Raw genomic sequence first — 14,668 nt, forward strand, 5'->3', positions numbered from 1 at the left:
GGTGAGGGATAGGGAGGCCTGTGTGCTGCAGTCCATGGGGTCGCAAACAGTTGGACATGACTGCGCAACTGAACAACAACAACAATTGACATATATCACTGTATAAGTTAAAGGTACAGAGCGTCATAGCTTGATTTACATATACTGTGAAATGATTGCCACAATAAATTTAGTTAACATCCATCGTTTCATATAGATACACTAAAAGAAAGAAAACTTATCATGAGAGAACTCTTAGGGTCTCCTCTATTAACAACCTAAAAATATGGAAGACCATATGCACGTCTGTGTCATATTTGTGCAGGGGCCATGCTAATCTTCTCTGCAATTTTCATGTATATATTACCAAAGGAAGCACCACCCTGACATGCTGACAGGTCTTTATTGTGGACTAAAAGAGAAGAAAGGTAGGAGATCAAATGGAATAGATATATATATATATATTTTTACTCTTTACTAAGAAGTCTTCATTCCAATGTTGAAATTGATATCTGTATTTCTACTTGCAGTTTTAGAACATTTAACATTTCATGCAAAATCCAGAACTTTCTTTATCATGGTTTGCAAAAGAAATTAATTCATGTTTTCCATTCTTTGACACTAAATGATGTTCGCTCATGATCTCTCCCTCAGTATCCAGGGGCGACTTTTCGACACATCAAACCAGGAGAAGCTCAATATCCCACCATGATTTACAGAGGCCTGATTATCCGTCCTTGTCTTCATCCCAGCTTCATCTGGTACCTTGGTCTCTCTTGCTCACAATTCTTTGGCCACTCTGATATACTTGTACTCCTCGGAGCACTTCTCACCAGCAATTTCTGACCTTCAGTTCAGTTCAGTTCAGTCGCTCAGTCATTTCTCACCTTAGGTCATTTGTATAAGCTTTGCTTTATCCTTGGAGTGCTTTTAATCACTTTTCATGCTTAATTCAGATTCATTTTTTAGGTAATACTCCTATTTTTCTTTATCACGGTATCAGTACTTGAATTGCTATGTGTCTACTGTCTATTACTCCCACTAGAACTAATGCTTCATGAGGGCAGAGGTTTAATTATTGCTAGTTGCCCTATCTTTAATGCTTCATACAATTCCGTGGCTCAATACTAAATATCATTTTAACAAATCACTACATGAATAGATGTATAACTGTGCCATTTCAGTACTAAAATATTCAAAAACTGTCTATTTTTAGACTATAATATAGTTGGTTTATTCTAAATTTCTTTTTCCATTTTTGGCCAGATAAACAGAAATAAAGTAATATTTTCTTCACTTTTTTATTCTACAGAAAAGTGATAAAGTAATTTTATATTCAGATTGACAGCAAAATTAATAGGAATTTTAATAAAAGTATATTGTTAACAACCCACAACTTTTGAAATATAAAGCATGCTGGGCTACATGGTATTTCATTGTGATCCATAGGAGTTTAACAGTACTAAACTACCTGCAGGCATACTCCCTATTATTCTGTGAATGTAATAGAAGCATACTGAGAATTACAAGTTAAAGTTAAATGTTCTACAGAGCTCAGACAAAACCTATTCTCTAGTTCAGGAAAATTAGAATTAAATTTTGATCCTGATATATGCATCAGATGTGAGCAAAATTATATTAGCTATTTAAAAAATAATGGGGTTATGTGTAATGGGATAAATAACATTTGAATTATATAAATGAATGTTGAGGTTATAACATTCCATTTGATAACCATAGAGAATAGTGAGAACTTTACGTAGAAATTCAACTGCTAACAGATTTAAAGCTCGTGCTTATAAATTTGCAGGTTCTAATGGCATAGATTTTAAGTCTGTATTTCACTAGATATCACACCATCCAGTTTTAACATTCCCTATATTTCTTTTAATAGACTTTTAAAATATGTGTGAATACATGTTATAGACATCATCTAAATATAACCTTTAACTGTCAATCCTAAGCAAATTGTTGCATAAGATGACATCTTTTAAAAACTCAGTTTACCTTGTTGCAAACCTATTTGCACATCAAAGCACCATGATATATGGGCTTAAGAAAGTCAGCAAGTTATTTATTTTTATAAAAATATAAGCATTATTTATCATTTTAATCATTAATGCATCTAGAGGGGTTTCAAATGATAGCATAAATGAGTAATATATTAACTAAATGTAAATATATTAATTCAGACTATATGTATGTGTACATATATGTGAAAATTCTTAATATCTTTGGTTACATATCACCTTTTAAAAGTTATGATTTTGCCATATATACAATTTTATTTTTCCCCTAATTTTTAAAGCATTTTTACTGAATGAAAAATTCTTTAAATTACATAATGGTTTACCATTTTCAAAAATTTTACACACAATTTCATGTATTCTCAAAATAACCCTTCTTTTAAATCACCTACCCATATATTGCCCTTCTCCCCTTCCCTCCACCTGCTGGTGACCACCAGTTTGTTCTGACAGTCTACTTCCTTCTTGCTTTATTCACCAATTTGTTGTTTTTCTTAGGTCCCATGTACAAAATAATTCAGGCAGAAAAAGACTAATACTATAGGATATCACTTATACACAACTTTAGATTATGCCATTTTCTTATAGTATAATATTAAAGCTATATTCCCACATACTTAATTTTTCATCCTGTATTTGCTTCATTATTTATATCATCTTTTTTTTTTTTTTTAAGATTTATGAAGACATTGAGGGTGAGTCCAGACTTTTTTTCTTAACTATGATCCTACAGTGAGTATTCTTGAGACTTTCTAATAATTTATCTAGAACTGTTGTTTACTGAGCTTTAGTGTTAGAATCCGGAGAAGGCTATGGCAACCCACTCCAGTGTTCTTGCCTGGAGAATCCCAGGGACAGCGCAGCCTGGTGGGCTGCCCTCTATGGGGTCACACGGAGTCGGACCCGACTGAAGAGACTTAGCAGCAGCAGCAGCAGTGTTAGAATCACCTGTTGAGTTTGGTAAGCCATGGATTGTTTACTCCCATCCTCAAAACTTCTGATCGAGTAGATTTGAGGTAGCTGCTGCTGCTGCTGCTAAGTTGCTTCAGTCGGGTCCGACTCTGTGCGACCCCATAGACGGCAGCCCACCAAGCTCCCTCGTCCTTGGGATTCTCCAGGCAAGAACACTGGAGTGGGTTGCCATTTCCTTCTCCAATGCTTGAAAGTGAAAAGTGAAAGGGAAGTTGTGCAGTCGTGTCCGACTCTTAGCGATCTCATGGACTGCAGCCTACCAGGCTCCTCCGTCCATGGGATTTTCCAGGCGAGAGTACTGGAGTGGGTTGCCATTGCCTTCTCCAACTTAAGATAGCAACTCTCAATAAATGCCATTGCCTTCTCCGGTTTGAGGTAGACCTCTGAGGATTTGCTTGTGCTGATGCTGCTGGTCTGGGGATCACAGTTTGAGAACCACTGAATAGTATATTTTAGAAGTAACATTATAGGGTTAATGAGTATGCATATTTTTTAAGGTCTTGGCACATGTTGCCAAATGGTTTTCCAGAAAGATGGTATCAACTTGTATTCCTACCAATAATTCTCTTCAGCATGGAGTATTTTAATTTAAAATCTCTTGTCCTTTGGAGACATGAAAAATATCATCTCTATTGAAGAATTTTGTGTAATAATAAAATATTGGAAACACTACCATTAAGGAAAATAGATAAGTAAGCAGGGATATAGCCACACAAGGCAACTTAATTTAGCAGTTTAAATGAATGAATTAAATCTATGTGTTTTAACATGGAAAAATAGCAAACCATAAATTTGGCTGAAAAATGTTTAAAACATGGGCTTCCCTAGTGACTCAGTAGTAAAGAATCTGATTGCCAATGCAGGAAATGTGGGTTCTATCCCTGAATCGGAAAGATTCCCTGGAGAAGAAAATGGCAACTCACTTCAGTATTCTTGGCTGGGAAATCACATGAACAGTGGAGCTTAGCGGGCTACAGTCCATGGGGTCACAATTCAGACACCACTTACTGACTAAATAATGGCAACAACATGCTAAAATATTTCAGTCATTTTTCAAGAATATTAAATGCTATCTCAAAATGTGATTCTTTTTAAAGTTACTTTTGGTTTAAAACAAGAAGTATACAGAAAAATGACCAAATTTTTTTCATTTATCTCTTAAAGCTTAAATGACACAATCTTTTATAATATGAATTGGTTTGAAACTATCCTGGAATTCACTGTAAAAATGCTTCAAAGGGAAAAAGTGTGACTCTTTCATGTCACCTCCAAATGACTTCCTAACCTTCATAGTTTTTTAAAAACTATGTAATATAAATTAAGATATTCCTATCACCCAGGTTATATAAAATGAAGCAGTTAACAACATAGACAAATCAACTATAATTATTCTTTAAAAATTCACAACATATTTAAGGAAGAAATGATTAAAGATAAATGAAATTAGATTATGGATTTATACAAGTGTGTGACCAAGTTTGTTTATTTCATTGTTAATAAGAAAGTGGTATATGATAACTTTAAAAACATTATGCTGTTGTAAAATAATATTCTGGAGGATCTGCATTTGGCTTTGACTTTGCATGCATTTTAGACTCTTGATATGTTTCATTTATTTCTTAATTATTTAGTTAATTTAAATTATATAGTTTTAATTTTTAAAATTAAATAATTTAAAAAATAATTTAAAATATTTAAAAATAATTTTAAATTAAAAATTATTACTAAAGTAAAAACATTTTACTTTAAAATGTTTATATATTCATAGGAATGTGCAAAGAAATTTACAGGGAAATCCAAGGCACCCTTTACCCAGCCTCTCCTAATGTTAATATTTTGCACAACTGTAGTAGTATAATATCAAACCCAGTAAGTTAACATTTGTTCAATCCATTGAGGTTATTCAGATTTTGCCATTTATACATGCAGTTGTGTGTGTATGCGTATGTACCTATGTTTGAATAGCTCTGGCAATTTTGTTGTATGTAGCTTCGTATAACCACAACTGCAATACTTAACCGTCACTGCAAGTTACCCTCATGCTACCCTCCTCAAGGGTATGAGCTTGATTTATCCTTTCCTCCCATTTCTTTAATCTGCGTTAATTACTACTAAGTTCTCCATATTTACATTTGTGTTATTTTATGAATGTTATATAAATGAAATCTACATTATGCATCTTTATGCTATGCTAAGTCACTTCAGTCGTGTCCGACTCTGTGTGACCCCAGAGATGGCAGCACACCAGGCTCCCCTGTCCCTGGGATTCTCCAGGCAAGAACACTGGAGTGGGTTGCCATTTCCTTCTCCAATACATGAAAGTGAAAAGAGAAAGTGAAGTCGCTCAGTTGTGTCTGACTCCTAGCGACCCCATGGACTGCAGCCCACCAGGCTCCTCCATCCATGGGATTTTCCAGGCAAGTGTACTGGAGTGGGGTGCCATTGCCTTCTCCGTATGCATCTAAGACACTGGTTTATTTTACTTCACATAATTTCCTTGAGATACATCCAAGTTGTATTTATCAATAGTTTATTCCTTTTTATTGTTGATTGGTAATCCATGGTATTATGGATACTTCGGGGAGCGAGCTCCGCCCCTGGCAAAGGTCATGAGGAAGGAGGCTTGGCATACGCAAAGGCGGGATCAAGCCTCAGGAGTCTCCCTGGAAATTCTCGAGCAATCTACCCCCAAAACCAGAGTCTGCCTACTTTCTGCTTTGTGCTTTCACCTACACCTCTGACTTTACGGGGGGCTGTCCCCCATTACCTCTCTCTGAAAAAAGAGTTAGCTTACAGCTCCAGTTAATAATTCCTGGGTGTGACAGTGTTTCAACCTACAAACTCCCTTGGAAGTCCTCTAGCCTGCCTGAATAGGTTTTTCTGGCCACATGTGATTGCTCAGAGCCTCCAAACTGAGAGGCATGAGATGTTCTAAACTGTCTAAATACAGATTCCTTTGAGCAGTTAAAAGATTGATTAGAAATTGTATTGGTGAAGGGATTTTCACTTGTTGGGCCAATGTTTGCTGCTAAGTCTCCGTATCCCTTACCTGCTGTGTCCCTGGCAGTGTATTGATTAATATAATTGGTGTAAATAGTAGCTTTAATGTTTGTAACCTGGGACCCTTGAGTTAATTCTTTTTCTTGTTATAGCCCACCACACCTTTGCTCTGTAGGAATGCAACTTTATCTAATGCTTTTGGAGGGTGGCTCCTGACCAATCACCTTTAGAGAAAAATAAATTTTCTGAAGAAAAAGTCTTAAAATGTTAACAGGCCTCCAGGCCAGAAGATGATGCAAATCACCTAAGCTTTTGCATATGATAAGTTTGCAGGAAGAAAGCCTGGCTTGCTGCAAGACTCTACCCCTTCCCCCATTATCCTCTATGCATAACTTAAGGTATAAAAACTACTTTGGAAAATAAAGTGCGGGCCTTGTTCACCGAAACTTGGTCTCACCATGTCGTTCTTTCTCTTACCTTCTGGCTGAATTATTCAGCCTCTTTTCTCCACTGAATTTCCTCACTGAGCTATCCTCATTCTATTACTCTTTATATCCTTAATTAATGTTTAATTAAGCAATTGTTTCCTGATCCTCGCCGACACCATCCCCGCTTCGAATTCCCTGGATCAGCCGGGGCTGGTCCCCGGCAGGATACCGTATGCCAGAAAATTTGGAAAACTCAGCAGTGGCCACAGGACAGGAAAAGATCAGTTTTCATTCCAATCCCAAAGAAAGGCAATGCCAAAGAATGCTGAAACTACTGCACAATTGCACTCATCTCACATGCTGGTAAAGTAATGCTCAAAATTCTCCAAGCCAGGCTTCAGCAATACGTGAACCGTGAACTTCCAGATATTCAAGCTGGTTTTAGAAAAGGCAGAGGAACCAGAGATCAAATTGCCAACACCCACTGGATCATTGAGAAAGCAAGAGAGCTCCAGAACAACATCTATTTCTGCTTTATTGACTATGCCAAAGACTTTGACTGTGTGGATCACAATAAACTGTGGAAAATTCTGAAAGAGATGGGAATACCAGACCACGTGACCTGCCTCTTGAGAAACCTATATGCAGGTCAGGAAGCAACAGTTAGAACTGGACATGAAACAACAGACTGGTTCCAAATAGGAAAAGGAGTTTGTCAAGGCTGTATATTGTCACCCTACTTATTTAACTTATATGCAGAGTACATCATGAGAAATTCTGGGCTGGAAGAAGCACAAGCTGGAATAAAGATTGGCGGGAGAAATATCAATCACCTCAGATATGCAGATGACACCACCCTTATGGCAGAAAGTAAAGAGGAACTAAAGAGCCTCTTGATGAAAGTGAAAGAGGAGAGTGAAAAAGTTGGCTTAAAGCTCAACATTCAGAAAACGAAGATCATGGCATCTGGTCCCATCACTTCATGGGAAATAGATAGGGAAACTGTGTCAGACTTTATTTTTTTGGGCTCCTAAATCACTGCAGACGGTGACTGCAGCCATGAAATTAAAAGACGCTTACTCCTTGGAAGGAAAGTTATGACCAACCTAGATAGCATGTTGAAAAGCAGAGACATTACTTTGCCAACAAAGGTCCGTCTAGTCAAGGCTATGGTTTTTCCAGTGGTCATGTATGGATGTGAGAGTTGGACTGTGAAGAAAGCTGAGTGCTGAAGAATTGATGCTTTTGAACTGTGGTGTTGGAGAAGACTCTTGAGAGTCCCATGGACTGCAAGGAGATCCAACCAGTCCATTCTAAAGGAGATCAGTCCTGGGTGTTCTTTGGAAGGAATGATGCTAAAGCTGAAACTCCAGTACTTTGGCCACCTCATGCGAAGAGTTGACTCATTGGAAAGGACTCTGATGCTGGGAGGGATTGGGGGGAGGAGAAGGGGATTACACAGGATGAGATGGCTGGATGGCATCACCAACTCAATGGACATGAGTCTGAGTGAACTCCGGGAGTTGGTGATGGACAGGGAGGCCTGGTGTGCTGCAATTCATGGGGTCGCAAAGAGTTGGACACGACTGAGCGACTGAACTGAACTGAACTGAATCCATGGGTGGATTTGCTAACCATTAACAATTGAAGGACATTTGGGTTTTTTCCAGATTTTAGCTATTATTATTTAAGCTATAATGAACGTTGTGTACATGTTTCTACATGAAAATAAGTTTTCATTTTTTGGGGATACATGCCCAAGAATGTAATTGCTGGGTAAGATGGTAAGTTACATTTTAATTTCAGAAGGAAATGCAAAGCTATTTTCCAAACTACTGTATCATTAGAAAATCATGCCAGCAATGCATATGTGATCTGGTTTCTCTAAACTCTAGTGACTATATGATTTTATCACAGTATCTGGTTTTTTATTTTAGCCATTTTGATAGGTAAAAAGTGACATCTCATTGAAGTTTTATTTGCATTGTCCTAATAACTTATAATGCTGAAATCTTTTCAAGTGCTTATTTATACATCATCCATGTATCCTTATTGTAAAATATCTTGCATGGTTTTTATAGTTTCTAATTGGGTAGTTTATTTTCGAATGTGGAATTTTGAGAGTTCTTTATATATTTTAGATACTAGTTCTTATTGGATATGTGATTTGCAAATATTTTCTCCCAGTTTGTAACTTATTTTTCATTCTGTTAAGTGAGTCTTTCACAGAGCAAAAGGTTTTTAATTTGATGAGGTATGATTCATTGTTTTCCTCTTTTTGATTGTGTTTTTGGGATCAAGTTTTGAGTTCAAGTTTAGAAAGTGAAATTAAAAGATGCTTGCTCCTTAGAAGAAAAGCTGTGACCAACCTAGACAGCTTATTAAGAAGCAGAGGCATTGCTTTGCCAACAAAGGTCCATCTAGTCAAAGCTATGGTTTTTCCAGTAGTAATGTATGGTTGTGAGAGTTGAACTATAAAGAAAGCTGAGAACTGAAGAATTGATGCTTTTGAAGTGTAGTATTGGAGAAGACTCTTTAGAGTCCCTTGGACTGCAAGGAGATCCAACCAGTCAATCCTAAAGGAAACCAGTCCTAAATATTCTTTGGAAGGACTGATGCTAAAGCTGAAAATCCAGTACTTTGGCCACCTGATGCAAAGAACTGACTTGTTGGAAAAGACCCTGATGCTGGGCAAGATTGAAGGCAGGAGGAGAAGGGGATGACAGTGGATGAGATGGTTGGATGGCATCACCGACTTGATGGACATGAGTTTGAGCAAGCTCTGGGAGTTGGTGATGTACAGGGATGCCTGGCATGCTGCAGTGCATGGGGTCACACAAAGTTGGACATGACTGAGCAACTGAACTGAACTGAACTGACCTGAGTTCTAGGTCCTGAATATTTTCTCCCTCTCTCTCTCTCTCTCTCTTTATTTATTTAATTATTTTTTGAGATCTTTTATAGTTTAATGTTTTAAACTGAGTTAATTTTTGTATAAAATGTGAGGTTTAAATTGAGGTTCAAATGTAGATTGTAGTCTGCTAGGCTCCTCTGTTCATGAAATTCTCCAGGCAAGAATACTGGAATGGGTTGCCATTCCCTTCTCCGGGGGATCTTCCCAATGCAGGGGTTGAACCCTGGTCTCCTGCATTTCAGGCAGATTCTTTGTCATCTCAGCCCCCTATTTGCCACTGTATGCTCAAATGATCCAGCAGTATTTATGGAAAACTCTATCCTTCCTTGTTGTATTGCTTTTGCACCTTTGCCAAAAATTAATTGGGCATATTTCTGTGGATCTATTTCTGAGTTTTTCATTCTGTTCCATTGATAGATGTATATATCATTTCACCATTACCAATTTGTCTTGGTTACTATAGCTAAATTGTATGTCTTGACATTGGGAAAAGAATTCCTCCCACTCAGTCTTTTAAAAACTGTTTTGACTATTCTAGAGCCTTTTAATTTCTATAAATAGTTTAAAAAGTTTGTCTATGTTTATAAAAAGCTTGCAGAGATTTAGATAGGAATTTCATTTAAACTGTATATCATTTTAGGAAGAGTTGATAGTTTTATTATGTTGAGTCTTCTAATCTGTGAATATTATGTTTCTAAGTATTTAAGTCTTCTTTATTTCTTTGATTAACATTTTATAATTTTTTGTTATATATATTCTATATATATATTTTAGATTTATGCCTAATTTAAAATTTTTCTTTGGAGCATTTGTAAATGATATTACACTTTTGAATTTGGTTTCTGCGATCTTTCTGAGCTCAGTTATTTGTTTCAGAATGTTTTTGAGGTTTCTTTTCTTCTTCCTTGTTTCCTTTTAGATTCCTTGGTATTTCTATGTAGACAATCATGGTATCTGCAAATATAGTGTTTTTCTTTTCCATTTTATATAGGACATTTTATTGCAATCGCTAGAATTTCAGTAATCGGTTGAATAAGAATGGTGAGAAAAAACACTTTTTTCTCATTCTCATTAATAGAAGAAGAACATAATCTTTCACCTTTAAGTATTATGTGAGTTCTGGATTTTCTTGTAAATGATTTTTATGAGGTTTAAGAATTTCCTCCACCCATTTTTATTTAAAATGCAGTCGACTTACTGTATTATATAAATTTCCATTGTGCAACATTATGGTTCAATATTTAATCAGTTTATTTGCTCAGTGGTGTCCGACTCTTTGCAACCCTATGGACTACAGCATTCCAGGCATCTCTGTCCTTCACCCACTCCTGGAGCTTGCTCAAACTCATGTCCATTGAGTCTGTGATGCCATCCAACCATCTCATCCTCTGTTGTCCCCATCCTCCTCCTGCCCTCAGTCTTTCCCAGCATCAGGGTCTTTTCCAATGAGTCAGTTCTTTGCATCAGGTGGCCAAGTTTTAGAGCTTCAGCATCAGTCCTTCCAATGAATATTCAGGACTGATTTCTTTTAGGATTGACTGGTTGGATCTCCTTGCTGTCCAACGAACTCTCAAGAGTCTTCTCCCACACCACAGTTCAAAAGCATCAATTCTTCAGCACTCAGCCTTCTTTATGGCCCAACTCCCACATCCATACATGACTACTGGAAAAACCATAACTTTGACTAGACGGATCTTTGTTGGCAAAGTAATATCTCTGCTTCTTAATAATCTGTCTATGTTGGTCATAGCTTTTCTTCCAAGGAGCAAGCGTCTTTTAATTTCATGACTGCAGTCACCATCTGCAGTGATTTTGGAGTCTAAGAAAATAAAGTTTCTCGCTGTTTCCATTGTTTCCCCATCTATTTGCCGTGAAGTGATGGGACTGGATGCCAAGATCTTAGTTTTTTGAATGTTGAGTTTTAAGCCAGCTTTTTCACTCTCCTCTTTCACTTTCATCAAGAGGCTCTTCAGTTCCTCTTTGCTTTTTGCCATAAGGGTGGTGTCATCTGCGTATCTGAGGTTATTGCTATTTAATAGATTTATATATTATAAAATATTGGCTATATAGGAAGTGCACCTTTATTCTTAGGATTCTCTTCATTAATGGGTGTTAAATTTTGTCAAATGCTTTAAATGCATCAATTGATTTGATCATGTGATTTTTTCCCCTTTAGTAGTTGATATTTTTGTCTTGCATTTATTGATTTTCAAATATTGAACCACTTTTTAATTGCTAAAATAAACTCCATTTATTTATGGTGTATGAATCTTTACATTGCTTGGTTTGGTTTACTAATATGTTTTTGAAAATTTTTGCATTTAAATTTGAGAGATATTGCTCTGTCATCTTTGTTTTCTTCATTTGGTTTTTGTATCAGGATAATACTAGTCTCATAAAATGAGTTTGAAAGTGTTTCTTCTTTTTCCTAATTTTGTGGAAGAGATTGTATAAAATTAGACTTAATTCTTCTTCAAATATTTCATAAAAATCTCCAGTGAAACCATCTGGGCATGAAGATACCATTTTGTGTGTGTGTGTGTGTGTGTGTGAGCTTTTTAAATTGTGACCTTAATTTAGTTAATTAGTTATGGAGCTATTCAGGTTGTTTATTTCATCTTGACTGAGTTATGATAGTTTGTAGTTTTCGAGGAATTGGTTCATTTCTTCTAAGTTGCTAAATTTATGAGAATAAAGTTGTAATTATCCTATGGTGCTGCAGGTTATCTTGTTTCAGTTGATATTGGTGATTTGTGTTTTATCTCTTTTTATCTTTGTTAATCTTGCTAGAAAGTTATCAATCATAAGTTTTTTTTTTTAAGAACAAGGATTTGCTTTATTAATTTTGTTTATTTTACTGTTTTAAATTTCATTGATTTCTGTTCTTACATTTATTATTTATTTTTCTACTTTCTTTGGATATAGTTTGCTCTTCTTTTTCCTATTCAGATAGAAACTTAAATTATTGATCTGAAGCATTTCTTTGTCTGTAAGTATTTAGCACTATGACCTTCCCTCTCAGTGCTGCTTTAGGGGTATCTTAAGACTTACATGCTGTATTTTCACTTTCATTTAATTCTCCGTATTTTTATAGCTATTTCCCTTTGACCATGGACTACTTAAGCATGTATTTGTAGTTGCAAATGTTTGAAGATTCTCACAATGTTCAGTGCTTCTCTATAATTAATTTTTACAAACTATTGATAGATTATAAACATTAAGAAAATAAAAAATGTAGAACAATGTAAGGAAATGGAACACTGAATTGTTCAATCTAGTATTTCAGCCACTTGCTCCACTCCTATGATTCCAGTGTAATGCTTTTTAGTATTGTGACCTAACACAAAACTTTAAAAGAAGTCTGTTTTTTTCTTGAAATGAGAAGTCTTCATAATTACTATATACACTGAATAATAGCTTGTTGATTTTCTTATACTGTATTTTTAAGCAAAATATTTTTCCAACTTAAAAGCAAAGCAATAGAACAACAAAGGCTAAGAAAGGAAACCAAATAAAAAGGCAGTTACCATGGAACCTCAACATTAAGCTCAAAAAAGAAAGAGGGTTTTCGATTCTGTCAAAAGAAAAAAAACCATGATAGAGAAACCGTTGCTAAACACAGTACTTTATAAATCTGCCATTAGAACTGTAAACACATGTTTAACAGTGGATTTTGTACTTTTACAGCTGCTCTTTGATAATGTAAGAGAAAAATTAATCCTTTATAGCCCCTAATTATCTGGTTATGGCTTATTAAAGATATCAACTCAAGCTATTTTAATGCCTATGTATTAAGTTGTCCTTGAGAAAAATGCAGTTTTATTTAAAATAGACCTAATCAAAAATACCTTTACAAGGCAAATAATGGTGTAGTTCATAATTAAAGCAAATATTAGTCTTTCAGGAAATAGGAACAACCATTTTTTAAGGATTCAGGTATAATTTTTTTAATAGCAATGAAGATGAAAATAAATTTATATTACCAAGCTTTATGAGCTCAGGAATCTAGGTGAAGATTACAGCTGAGTATATCCTTTATGTTATCAGCAGTCTTGGTTAACATTTCAACTGTATATATGATAATGTCTATTATAAACTGATAATCATAAGTACACTAATTAATAATGATTGAATTATACTTCATATGGTGAATGAATTGTCTGATATTATATGAGTATTATAGCTTATATTTTGAAAGCTCACCACTTTACAACGATGCAACCTTGGCAGAAAGGCAAGTATGAAAGGCAAGAGTGAGGAGCTACAAAACCTTGTCATTGGACTGGTGATGAAGGCATAGTTTAAGTTTACTTCTGTCTCCAACTAGTTGGGCTGCAGTGTCTTCTGAATTCCATGGTCAGAAGGGGCTATAGAAAGAATCAGCTGCAAAGTTTAGAGTTTTCCTGGCATATTCTTAACTACAATAGAACAGAGGGTTCATTTCTTACAAATCCTTGTCTACTTTATAAAATAAGGTTTTCTCAAGATAACTTGACTTTGTCACAGAGGGAAAAGACCACAAATTTTCAGCATCATAATAAAATATCTGTTATAGTCTTTCTTGAAGTACTAGAGAATGAATCAATTGTCTTTTAGCTTCTCAATGACCAAGCACTCTGTCTGCTTTCTGTTTCTCTACTCACTTTCTCTCTCTGTCATTCTCTTTCCAACAAAACAAAAGCTCATGGTATCTCATGAGTGAAGGGGTGGGAAGGAGAAAGGAATAAAATTAATTGGATTCCTACCATACATAGTCACTGTGAGATTTGATTGGCTCCTTCTGATAACTACAAATACTCTGTTCTTACAGATAGGAAATTGGGGCTAAGAGAGTTTTGTTAGGAAGGGATGCAAATGGAACTTACTTCTCTTTCTTCAGTTCTCCAAGTTTTGAGTATGACCACACACCAACTATATCCTCTTAGTTAGAAGCCCATTCTGTCAAGATGTTACTTAGAAAAATTTTGGAGCCCCCATTTCTGTGAAAAACGATGTTCAAAGCACACAATATTATGTTGTTTTCTGCCATGCAGATGCTAAAAGGTGTGAAGAGTTCTTGTTTTCCCTAAAGGATCACAAAGTCAGACTCTATACGATGTTGACTTTGCAGGTACTGCTGTGGTTTCCCTGAGCAACAGAACCTGCAAATGGAGTGTAATGACTCTGCGCTAGAGAATAAAACCATCTTTTCATGTTTCCCATTCATATAAGGCTCTAAATTTAGGAGCAAATTATGTTCTGTGAGTTCTTCTGCAAATAAGTAGCTTGGTACTCACAATTCCATTCTTCATTTAAACATGAGAAGTGTTGGTTCAGTTCCCTATAAAAGCCAACACACTATTTAAGCC

General features: G+C 35.7%; 1 pseudogene; it reads right to left on the minus strand.

Moving 5' to 3' along the window:
• Positions 1 to 259: 259 nt before the first annotated feature.
• Positions 260 to 356, minus strand: LOC138984966 (U6 spliceosomal RNA; annotated as a pseudogene).
• Between the last annotated feature and the right edge of the window lie 14,312 nt (positions 357 to 14,668).

Source organism: Bos mutus, chromosome 2 (genome assembly GCF_027580195.1).
Source record: "Bos mutus isolate GX-2022 chromosome 2, NWIPB_WYAK_1.1, whole genome shotgun sequence".
Lineage (NCBI taxonomy): Eukaryota > Metazoa > Chordata > Mammalia > Artiodactyla > Bovidae > Bos > Bos mutus.